This window comes from Canis aureus, chromosome 19, assembly GCF_053574225.1.
Source record: "Canis aureus isolate CA01 chromosome 19, VMU_Caureus_v.1.0, whole genome shotgun sequence".
NCBI classification, from domain to species: domain Eukaryota; kingdom Metazoa; phylum Chordata; class Mammalia; order Carnivora; family Canidae; genus Canis; species Canis aureus.
The window spans coordinates 17810800-17824463 of record NC_135629.1 but is presented as its reverse complement, the minus strand read 5'-3'; positions in this window follow the sequence as shown (position 1 = coordinate 17824463).

Here is a 13664-nt window from a genome sequence, read left to right as displayed (position 1 = left end):
TTCACCAGAGGAATTCACTGAGAGAGGAGATGGAAGTAAAAGTAGCTTATCTTCATATTTTAATTTTGTAAGAATGACCTTCAGCTCTTAACTAAGCAATTACATTAAGTAGTGTGACTCTTGGTTAAGATAATAGACTTCTCTGAGGAAGAAAAACACTCTTCTCATCAGAGGAAAAGGTCCTGTTTAATTTGCACACTTGAACGATTCCAGGTAGGGTGACTAATTGCCACTGTTTACCTTGGAGTTAGGGATTTTCTGGGACCTTGAACTTTAAATACTAAAACCAGAAAGTCCTGGGAAGACCTGGTCGAAGCAGTTACTCTAGTTCAGGCTTCATTTTCTGAGCTTGTCATTTTTTGTAAAGTCATGTCATTTTAAGAGTATTTGCTTCAGAAACACATCACAACTTCATATACAACCGTTTCAACTCTCATGCTGCTTGTGTTAAAACATTGCTGATCCAGTTACCTGTCCCTCCATTACAAAGTAGCCCAAAAACTCTTTGGCTGAAAACTAGTAATTTCGTGTTGTTTCATAATTTTTGTGGGTCAGAAATTGGATAAGGCTTACCTGGGTGATTGTTCTCTTCCAACCTGCCTTGGCTCAAGCCTTTTAAGAAAGGGATGTAAAATGGCTTAGAAGAAACGTGCAAGCAGATGTAAAATAGGGTTTAGACATGCATGGGATTACTGGGGAAGTGCCTGTGAAGGACAAAGGGAGGAAGTGAGGGTGGGCAGGAAAAGCCTCAAACTGTCATGCAGGTCTCACACCTATAGAGGAGAGGAAAGAGTGAGGATTGGGTAGGAAGATGCTCAAACTTGTAGTATTGGTTTAAGAAAGGTTCAGGCAGGCAGCAAATTACCTATTAGAAGAATTATATATCCTACAGAAATGGAATTCTAGTAGGAGCCTCATCATACTCGGGGTCACTGGATGGGAATAGTCCAGGTGGCCTAGGAACAAGTGTGGTGGGGAGATCAAAAGGGGTGGCTGTCAGTCATATATACCCCTGCCCCACAACAGTTTCTTGAAGATCTCAGCAGTGCATTTTCTTTTCTTTTCTTTTTCTTTTTTTTTTTTTTTTGATTTTGTTTATTTATTTGACAGAGAGCACAAATAGGGGGAGCAGCAGGCAGATGGAGAGAGGAGAAGCAGGGAGGGCGATGCAGGGCTCTATCCCAGAACCTCGGGATCATAACCTGAGCCGAAGGCAGACGCTTAACTGACTGAGCCACCTAGGCGCCCCTCAACAGTGCATTTTCATGGCTGTCACAGATGTGATGTTCTGGTATTCAGCAGGTGGACGGGTTGGTCTCGACTGTCTAAGAGAGCTTTGTAAACATTACTGGTGGCTTGAGGGGATGTCTGGACTGTCTGAGCACCTTTCCAGACTGATGGTCTCTGCTCCCGTGAATTCTTACATGGTAGCTCAGAGAGTGTCCTCCAGTGAACAAGGAGGAGCTGCAACACTGAAAGATATATAGAGTCACTCCGGGTACATAATACTGTTTCAAACATCCATAGCACTGCCGAGGTTCAAAGGAAGGGGCCATAGACCCCACTTCTCATGGGAGGAAGATCAAAGCACTGCAGCCATATTTTAAAAGAGCCACATGGCCTACATTCTTTATTTTTCTGCTGGCCACCTTCTACCCCATTCTTTTTTCTTTTCTTTTCTTTTTTTTTTTTTTTTTTTAAGATTTTATTTATTTGAGAGAGAGACCACACAAACTGGGGAAGAGGCAGAGGAAGAAGGAGAAAAAGACTCCCCACTGAACAGGGAGCCCAATGTGGAGCTTGATCCCAGGACCCTGGGATGATGACCTGAGCTGAAGGCAAAGATGCTTAACTGAGCCAGCCTGGCAGGGACCCCTCTACTCCATTCTTATTGTCCTTAAGAAGGTACTGATTTAACTGTTTCTTTGAAATGAGATAGATGTGAAAGTGAATCCAAGTTCTAAGACTTTAGGATAGTTTTCCCCTGCTTTTCCATAAACTTCCAAATAAAATGGAAATCACGGTATATAACTCATAGAGTTATTGTGAAGACTAGCAAAATAATGCATGAAAGTTTCCTGCCACATAGTAAGTACGCAATAAATGTTTTCTATCACTTATTTATTTTCCCATTATTTATACTGTAGCATTGCCAATTCCATTGTTTAGGGGCAAATAATTTTGAATCTCTCCTGCTGCCAGAGATCTACCTTAATGGATAGATTTCACTTCTACACCATAGGGTTCCAATGTTTTAGACCAAAAAAGGACACCTAACAACCAAAGTTAATATTTAATCAACATTTTGTGAGTAACGACTCTTGACTTGGCTTAGGAGTTAGATCAAGACTCCAAATGGAAGAGAAAAATGAATGACAAAATTACACATCTTGTAATATTGCACATGGACTTAACAGTGGCAGAGCAGCCTCATTTCCCCCTTGCTCCCAACACTTACCCTGGGTTGTCAGCAGTAGGCAGACAGTGCTTCCCAAGCCCAGGTGGGCCAGTCTGCTTGACAGTGACCACACTGTCAATGTCCCCTGATCAGGCTCCGTGTGGATGTGGGCCAGGAGCGCCAAGCACGGTGCTGATAGCAGCTGAGTACCTCACACAGGGAGTTGTGCCAGCTTGCAGAAAAAACAAAAGAGGTCTGGCCAGGCCCTATAACCAGATGGCTGGCCATTGGCCCAGCTGTTTTCTTTATTCCATCCAATTTCTGGGCTGAATGTTACTGTTCCCAGTGGTGACCTGGGACTGTAAATTTTAGGTCTTGTTGATAAGTTCTGAAAAATACTGTGTCAATAGATCTTATGAAATGTATTGTGCTCTTAAGTCCCAGACAAGTTAATGTTTTATCACATTATCTCATTTAATCTCACAACACATTTCTGAGGTTGGTACCCAGACATCTGCTTTACAAAGGAGGAAACTGAAATTCAGGGATATGGGAGGAAAATTAGAAAATCAGGATTTGCACATTTTAAATGGGACAATGGCAACAATGTGAATGTGTTCTTTCTTTGTTAACAAAGAATAATTCAACAAGTACTTTTTTTTGGTAGTTGTTGTGGTTCTTACCATTTACTTAGTATAGAGCAGAAACCCAATCTGACCTAATAGGCATTGATATTTGATCACTCACGAAAATATCGTCTAATGGGGCTCCTGGGTGGCTCAGTGGTTGAGCATCTGCCTTTGGCTTAGGTCATGATCCTGGGATCTTGGGATCGAGTCCAGCATCAGGTTCCCTGCAGGGATCCTGCTTCTCCCTCTGCCTATGTCTCTGTCTCTCTCTGTGTCTCTCATGAATAAATAAATAAAATTTAAAAAAATGAAATTGTATCAAAAAGAACAAAATACCTAGGAATAAATTCTTTTAAAATTTATTTATTTATTTATTTATTTATTTATTTATTTATTTATTTATTTATTTGAGAGACAGAGAGAAAGTGAGCAAGAGAGACAACATGAGCAGAGTGAGGGGCAGAGGGGGAAGCAGACTTCTCGCTGAGCCAGGAGCCTGCTACAGGGCTCAATCCTTGGGCTTTAGGATCATGACCTGAGCAGAAGGCAGATGCTTAACTGATTGAGCCACCCAGAAGCCCCCACTAGGAATACATTTAACCAAGAAAGTGAAAGACTTGTACATGGAAAACTACAAGACATGGTGAAATAAATGGAAAAGACCCAAATAAGTGCAAAAATAATTTATGCTCTTGAATTATAAGTATTAATATTATTAAAATGCTATACTACTCAACCAGTCTATAGATTTAGTGCAATTCCTATCAAAATTCCAGGGGCATTTTCACAGAACTAGAACACATTATTCTAAGATTTGTATGGAACCACAGAAGATCCTGAATAGACAAACTGGTATTGAGAAAGAAGAACAAAGCTGGAAATTTCATGCTTCTTGATTTCAAACTATACTAAAAGCTAAAAATATACACATAGATCAGTGGAAAAAAGGAATGAGGGCCCAGAATTAAATCCACACTTCCATGGACAATTAATTTACATAAAAACCAAGAATAAAATGGAGATGTAATAGTCTCTTCAATAAATGGTGTTGGAAAAGCTGGACAGTCACATGCAAAAGAAATAAATTAAACCACTATTTTACATCATGCATAAAAATGAACTTAAAATGGACTAAAAACTTAAATGTAAGACCTAAAACTATAAGATCCCTAGAGGAAAACATAGACAGTAACTTCCTCAATATCAGTTTTCGCAATATTTTTGTGTATCTGTCTCCAAAAGCAAGGGAAATAAAAGCAAAAATAAATAAATGAGTTTACATTAGAATAAAAAGTTACTGCACAGTGTAAGAAACCATCCCACCTTCTAAGTGGGATAAGATTTTCGCAAATCATATATTCACAAGGAATTAATATCATAAATATATAAGGAGCTCATAAAACTCAAAACAAAACAACTTATATAAAAAACAGGCAAAGTTTATGAATACACATATTTCAAAAGTCAAGCAGATGGCCAAGAGGCATGTGAAAAGATGTTTCACAGCATCAATTATTAAGGAAATGCAAACCAAGACTACAGGAGAAATCACTTCACACTAGTTACAATGGCTATTACCAAAAGGACAAGAAATAACAAGTATTGGAGAGGATGCAGAAAAAAGGGAACTCTCCTACACTGTTAGTGGGGGTATAGCCATTATGGAAAACATTATGGAGACTCCTCAAAAAATTAAGAATAGAACTACTATAGGGATGCTTGAGTGGCTCAGAGGTTGAGCTTCTACCTTTGGCTCTGGGTGTGATCCTGGGATCCCTGTAGGGAGCCTGCAGGGCTCTCCCTCTGCTCCCTCTGCCTATGTCTCTGCCTCTCTCTCTCTCTCTCTCTCTCTCTGTGTGTCTCTCATGAATAGATAAATCTTTAAAAAATAATTTAAAAAGAATATAACTACTATACAATCCAGGTATTCTACTTCTGACTATTCATCCAAAGAATATGAAAACACTGATTCAAAAAGACATGTCCATCCCTATGTTCATTGTAGGGTTATTTATAATAACCAAGATATGGAGGTTACCTAAGTGCCCATCAATAGGTGAATAGATAAAGAAGGTGTGATACACACACACACACACACACACACACACACAATGGAATATGACTCAGTCATAAAGAGAATGAAATGTCATTTCCAACAATATGCACCCATATTCCAAGGTCCACCACCTTGGAATTATCAAGCTAAGTGAATACGTCTGATGGAGAAAGACAAATACTGTATGATTTCACTCATACATCTAAATCTAGAACACAAGACAAAAAACAGAAATAAGCTCCTAGATACAAAGAATATTGGTGGTTACATGAGGGGAAGGGGAATGGGGAGGGGATAAATTAAGTGAAGGGGGTCACTTACATGGTGATGGATGATTACTAGACTTAGTGGTAATTGTTTTGCAGTTCATAGACTTGGCTACAATATAGTTCACATAGATGGTTATAATGTAGTACACTGGAAAGGTATATAATATAGTACACCAATTTTACCTCAATAAAAAAGTAAATAGAAAGGGTAGGGGTAGAAGAGAGAGACACAAATGCTTGGCAAAAGTTACCTGTGTATTACTCCAATAAAGAGTTGTTAGTGGCTGGAGTCTGTCAAGACAAATTAATCCAAACACTTGTTGATGTCCCTTGAGTAAAGTGACTCCCCTACAAGGCACTTCCTCTGGGAATTGTCAATGGATAAATCTACATCCCAATTCCAATTTCAGCATGTTCATCAATCTAACAGACCACATGCTCAGTGTTTCCCTGGCAAAGCATTTTATTTTATGTTACTTTCATGCACAGTGCAGTTCTGCTCTCATATAGAAATGACTTTTCCTGGCTTCTCAATGAAGAACATTTCTTCAGTGCAGTTTCTATAAAAGGGAAGATACCGAATTTAAATGGTTTATTCTCTTGTGTGGTATTAATTAGCTGAACATAACTGAAAGAAATCCAGCAAATTGATTAGCCAGTCAATAGAAGGACAAGAAGATTTTTAAAAATCCAATGTATAATCCTCTATTAAGCATTTTTCACAGGATGCAAGGCTGGACAATTTTAGAAAATGTCCAGTGTATGATAGCTTTCAACATTAATACTTAATCTTTGTAATCTTTGTATTTATTAGAATTATTCTCCCACTCTCATATAATCTTATGACAACATATAATCTTATGATTTACATAGAAAAAATTTTCCTAACTCCAATTAGTCACATTATATTACCTCTCATCATTGCCCAAATAGTATCCGGAGTGTTCTTTAGTATAATTAAAAATATAAATTTTATATAACTTTAATAAAATATAAATTAAGACTGCAAAATTGTATTCATTAAAAATTGGGGAAAAATGTGACTAAAATGTGTTTTGAAATATATTTGCCCATTAATGTATATTTAAATATTTTAGTTGAATTAAAAGCATATGTTTAAAATTTTTAAAAATGTATTTATTACTGTTTTTTAAGATGTTTATTTATTTACTTGCACGCACATGAGAGAGAGCATGTACAAGCAGGGAGGAGGTGCAGAGGGAGAGGGAGAAGCAGACTCCCCTCTGATCAGGGAGCCCAAGGAAGGGCTTAAAGCAAGGCTTGGTTCCAGGACTCTGAGATCGTGACCTGAGCCAAAGGCAGACATGTAACTGACTGAGCCACTCAGGCACCCCCAAAAGCAGACATTTTAAATGGCTTCCAAAACAGTAATACCATAATAGCAAAAAAATAGATCAATGTTTTCATTATATTCTGTTTGATCTTAATTCCATTTTTGAATGTTACAAATATCAATAGGTTATTTCTACCTCAAAATTTATAGTCCATTTTACCTGTACTCAGATGCTGATATAAATTAGGAAATGCAGTGGTCTATAAAAACACCTGCTTTCCAAATTGGACTGATAAAATTCACAGGCTAGTGAGGGTTCCAGTTCCCAGCACCAGAAAAGGCTGACCTGACAAATTTATAATTTATGAGTAAACATGATTTGAGTAACTTTCCTAAATCCAAAGTAGGCAGAGACATAGGCAGAGAGAGAAGCAGGCTCCTCACAGGGAGCCTGATGTGGGACTTAATCCCCAGATCAGGATCATGCCCTGAGTGGAAGGCAGACGCTCAACTGTGGTGCCACCCAGTTGTCTCCAGCTATTGTGTTCTTTAGCTGTGTAACTTCTGTTTGGAATTTTCTTATTTTTTAATCTTTGTTTTGATTATCTTACTGTGTGCATCCATTATTCTGTCAAGTTCAGTAAGCATCTTCATGACCATTACTTTGAACTCTTTATCAGCATAGATTGTTATCTCCATTTATTTTTTTTAAGATTTATTTATTTATTCATGAAAGACATGAGAGAGAGAGAGAGAGAGAGAGAGAGAGGCAGAGACATAGGCACAGGGAGAAGCAGACTCCTCACAGGGAGCCTGATGCGGGACTCGATCCTGGATCCCAGGATCCCGGGATCATGACCTGAGCCAAAGGCAGGAGCCCAATTGCTGAGCCACCCAAGTGTCCCTATGTCCATTGCATTAAGATTTTTTTCTGATGTTCTTGTTCTTTCATTTGGAAAATACTCCTGTATTTCTTCATTTTGCTTGACTCTCTGTATTTGGTTCTATGTATTAGACAAATCAACTACTTTCCCTGTCTTGAAGGAGGTACTTGGTGTAGGATATGTTACATGGAACCCAGAAGCACAATCGACTTTGGCCATTAGAGGTAGGCACACAAAGAGCATCCCCTGTGTGGGCTGCATGCACTGTTTGCTATGGTAAGGTTACATCTGCAGCATAACAAAACATTTTCAATCTCTTTTCAGCAAAAAGTTTTACTAAATTGTAATTATCAATGCACAAAACAATTCTATACACACATATATGTTTATTAGAATTGCAAAGAAACTTCGGAACTGTCTGCACCAATTTTGAGTTCTTCCTAACAGTCAATGTCATAAAATATTGCCAATTAACAGTGAAATGACCAAAGAGGAAATGATAAGAAAAAAAATGAGGAAAAAGCTGAAACCTAGATTTTTTCACATGTTCTATAGTGAACCAATGAGAAATAATAATAATAATAATAATAATAATAATTATTATTATTATTATTATTATTTTATATCCTGATATTTCATCCTGGCAAAAATGCCACATACTAGGTTAAAATAAAATAATACACAAAATGAAACTAAGCAACAAAAATCTCTAATATAATTTTCCAAAATATTTTGGCTGCAAATAATAGAAAACCATCACTCAAATGATGTAAACAACAAAAGGGTGTGTTATCTTAAAGCTGTACTAAGTACACATATAGGGCAATTCTAGGCATGGTGCTCCTTCTCTTTTCCTTTGGATTTTTCTGGAATCTGTCCTCCTTCTTGTTCTCACTCCATCTTCAGGTTGATAGCAAGATGATCACACCATTTCTAGGGAAAATCACCTAGAGGGAGAATACTATCAAAATTCAGCAAAAGCGATGTTTTTTGTTTGTTTGTGGAAAGACAATATACCTGAGTCATGCAGTGGAATTTCCCACCTACCTCATTGTCCAGAATGAGGCCGTAGGCTCACTTTTGAACTAATCATTGCCAGAAATTGGGTTACAATAATTGGCTTAAACAATTCAGGAGTGACCCTTGATCAGATGATATTGTCATACTCACAGGGAGAAGGAGGACTTACAGAAAGAGAATGAAAATGCAAACAAAAACAAAAACACGAACAGCAATGTAATTATTTTAAAGAGGAAATACTTGGAAGGATTGAACTTTTAAGCAGGCAATAACAGTGTCCGATGTACTATTTTGTTAGAATATAAAATATACTATTTTGTAACGTATCTTCACAGCTTGGGTTTGCATGGATTGATACTGATCTTTCCAATAGAAATGCAATATATATCTTTTATGTTCTTTTTTTTTTTATCTTCTATGTTCTTGTAATGATTTAATTGCAGGCTTTCCAATATCCTTTTCTTTTGTATGTATCAGGGAAAATATAAGCAATTGGGTTAGAGTAGAATACAGTCTACAATAATTTAACTCCAAGAGATTAACTAATTTCTCAAAATTCCATTGTTAAATGGGAAAAACTGGTTGCATTAAATTAGCCTATTTAAGACCTTCAGCATTTCTTTAGAATTGCCCTCTTATGTAAATAGTTATGGAATCAATTTTCTCATTCCCCAAAATTGTAATCAGTTATTGACTTTTGAAGACTCTCTTTAGCAATTTCACTATCAATGGTCAGAAGACAAAGATTTATACATTTGAAAGATAATTATTTCTTTGGGATGGAAAAGGCAGGGACATATGGAGCTTCAATGAGATAGGGAGATATCATAAAACTTCTCTTACAGAAAAGTACATCACATATTATGTATTATAGCTTGGGTATGGTTTCCTTGGACAAAATCTATCTAGGCTAGTGTTTTTGTATTACCTTTATGTCAGAAGAAATATATGCTTCACTAAGATGAGAAATCTCATCATTCAGGTTATAATTTAATGCCATTAAATCCCAGTTCACATTATGAAATAGTGTAAAACGGTAGCTGTTTAGAATTGGCTCATTTGTGTAGGAGGTATTTATTCTCATTCAACAAATACCACCTGAAATATATTAAAATTTTATAAATAAAAAATGAACTAATCCATAGAATATGATAAAATAACATCATTTGTACTAGTCAGAAATGACTAGAGATAGACAAGAGTCTGTTCTATTTCTTTGTTTTGTTTTGAAATAAAAATAATGAAACATTACAGTTATAGTTGGATCCCCATTTGTGTCTTATTACCATTAACTCTGTTTGTGGAAGGAATCCACTATTATGACTTTGGTGTTCATTTAAAAAATATCTCACTAAAAAATGTTTCATACACATAAATTTCTCCATGAACAATATTTGGTATAGTTGGTGCTTGATTGTTTTGATTATGGCATATAGCATTTGTGAGAATGTGTCTCACAGACCTCCTTCTGCTGGGAAAATCTCAACTGCTACACTTTGAAGTATACTGTAGTGTTTGTGCTGATGTCACATCTTCCATAGGCTGATTCCCCCCCCCCCAATCCCCGCCTTCCTCGCCACCCCGTGACTGAGCGCTGAAGGGATACAAAGCTGACTTGGTCTGATACACATGTCACTGATTTTGACTCAAGGACTCCTGTTGGCTTTGTTGAACCTTCCCTAGACAGCAGTATAGTGCAGGTCTTTTTCACACAAACTTCTTTGTCCTTCACTCAATGTCAGACTAGCATGACAGTCTGTTAGCTTTCCCTGTCTTTCCCAGCACACTTCCTTGAATGTTCTGTCCTCTCTTGTGACTGCTTCTTAGAGAACCCAGATTGAGATGATTTCATACTATGTGAATCCTACCTTAGCTTACATGATTTAGTGTTATGCCTTTGCTATCTGGCCATTTTTATGTAGATCTAGCTCATTAAACTGATCTATATGACTCAGTCTTATGAATATATTGCATCTTATTTACCTATTCTTTTACAGATGGTTATTTATATTGTTTCATTTTTTCCTTGCTATTATAAGATGTGCTTCAATGAACACTGTGTACATGTCATACTGTGCACATGTGCAAGAGTAATTTTTAGTTTATAAACTTAGAATTAAGTTTATAATTGGGATTGGGGATACCTGGCTGGCCCAGTTGTTTACGTGTCTGCCTTTGGCTCAGGTCATGATCTCAGGGTCCTGAGACTGAGCCCCATATTGGGCTCCCTGCTTAGCGAGGAGTCTGCTTCTGCCTCTTCTTCCTTTCTTGTTCTCTTTCTCAAATGAATAAATTTTTTAAAAAAATTATTGGATTGCAGTATATGTACATTATCATTTTTCCTGTGTTATAACCTGTTTTCTTAACATGAGAAAATTGATATGAATTAATTTATATTCCATGAGTGGAGAGTAAGATCTATTTCTTACTATTCTTGCTAACATTTAATGCTATATAATTATTTAATATTCTTCTCACTCATGCTTTGTTTACATTTCTTTGATTCTAATGAGGCTGAACATCTTATACATTTATTGGAATCTGTTCAGTTTTTCTCATACAATCCCGCACATTGTATTTTTTATGGTGGTCTTTTTGAATCAGAGAATTTACGGATTTAACAGTAATCTGCTCAATCTACAGTACACAGTAGAATCCATTTTATATAGCCACAGGAGAAAAATCAGTCAACATCTATTTAAATACTTGCAGTTAAATAATTTTTACTAGCACCCCATGAATATCTTTTAATATTGAAGGATTCTCAGAACTAACAAATAGTCCAGTGAACAATTGTTCTTTATTTAGTAATCCCCAATGTTTAAAATCTCTGTATTCATTTTCATAATCACACGCTGGGAAGCTTTTTTAAGCAATTTGTTTTCGTAGAGTTTAAATATATTTTTCAATGTGCTTTCAATTTGTATATTTAATATCCTCATTCTGAATTTGATGCCACCAAGAACTCATATTTAGGAAGTTCCCATTTGTTCAAAAGCAGGATTGCTACAGAGATGGCCTCTTTCCATGTTTATTATATCTTATTTTTGTTATAGCTTCCAAATAACATATTAAGGAAAGAAACTATCTGGTGCTTAGTTGCAACAAGACTATGCACATACATATGTTGTTATATTGGTTGGCACACTTTTATTTACATATATAAACTTACTTGAGCCAGTGTAAAGAAAATGAGGGAAATTTAGTATTCATTTTATGTATCACATAAACAGGTGTAATGATAGAAATGCATCAGAAATGTAGAAATGAACTGAAAGATTTCAAATACTGAAAGGACATTCATTCTGTCTTTTGTATCTGCTCCTTTTCTTCCTGGTAATATACTGGCATCCTCTGTTTCCCAGGCCACGTGTTAGAAATTTAGCTTTTATGATATCCTGAGTTTTCCGTTTATTGGTCCAGCTACCTGGACAGCAACTGGATTGACTATTTCCATCTTCCAGCTCTTAGGTAAGAGATTTCACGAGTTTATCTTGGGTTAGATACCTACTCCAAGTTAACAGACTGTACTTAGTGTGGTGGAGATTTATAATATAGACATGTCTGCTTTGGCTGTACTGACATAATTTGAGGAATAGGAGTCACAGAAGCTAGAGTGGGAACTCTATCTGAACTTGAGGTTGGGCCTGATAATCATTATAATACATGCTCACTATAGCCGGTGAGTGTTGGGTAGCATTGTTTTTTTTAAATTCATTTATTTATTTATTTGAGACACAGAGAGAGGCAGAGATATACACAGAGGGAGAATCAGGTTCCCTGCAGAGTCTGATGCAGGACTCAATCCCAGGACCCCATGTTCACGACCTGAGCCAAAGGCAGACCTCAACCACTGAACCACCCAGGCATCCCGGGTAGCACTTTATTAAACACTTAATTTGCATTCAATGTTGAGCTTGACTTTTGGGTAAAGAACTGAAATGTGAGGTCATTTATAGTTCCATCACTTGGAAGCTAGGTATCATTATATTGTTTCTTTTATGTTCCAGACAATATGGCAGATTGTTTATATGTTATCTTATTTAATGCAACCATCTACAAGGTTAGCATTGTTATACTCTGTGGCATATGTGGAAGTGCACTGTTCAGATTGCCCTTCAGGAGAACCAGTTTCAGGGAGCACTGTTGATTGACAGCTTCAAGATGCCACCTTTTGAATGTGCCCCAGGCCATGCTTTCCCTGGGCAGCTTGCCCAAATCTAAGCCCAGAGGGGGAACTAGAACTGGGCTGTTTCTGCCCTCTGCAGGATTCTTCTAGTGGGCAAATTTGGCTCCAGGACTCTTCAATAGCCATAAGACATTTTAGCACTATGGTGTGGTATAAGATTCTTCATACTCAATTGCTTTCCCTTGCTCCTTTCACAAGTGCCACACCTGCTTTGCAGTCTACAGTTCTGCCTACTTTGGCTCCATCCTTTTATCCTTTACAAGTGTTTGTTCCAATACATCCCTGTCTTGATGTCTGTTTCATAGGACACAAACTCACACTTCCCCATTTTACAGATTAGAAAACTAACTCAGAGAGAGGCTAATATCTTTCCCAAAGTCATATACATATTGCTAGTAAAAGGAAAGTGCCAGAATCAAACATAAATCTTTATGACTTGAAAACCCATATTCTTTCCACTATACCATTTACTTTCCACTGAGGATTGCAAGTTTTATAAGAGCATAATCATTAATTTAATGTGTCAGGCACTGAGAATAATGTATGGTATATAAAAAACAATTTATGTATAACTGCTATTATTCTTCTGATTTTTGGCTTTGTTTATGTACTGTAAGGAATTTGGAAAGCAGTTCAGCATAGCAACTTCTATATAACCAGTGTGGTAGATTCTAAAAATGAATATACATTTGTCTTCTTCTGCATCCACACCTTTGCAATGTGACACTGCATATCTTTTCATCAAGAAGCTGAGACGATTTTCCACCTCTTTAATCAGAACTGGCTTTGTGACTTTCTTTGGACAAAGAGACATTAGTAAACATGATGCAAACAGATACTCAAAAAAGCACTTGTATAGGAGATCCCTGGGTGGCTCAGCGGTTTAGTGCCTGCCTTTGGCCCAGGGCGTGATCCTGGAGACCCA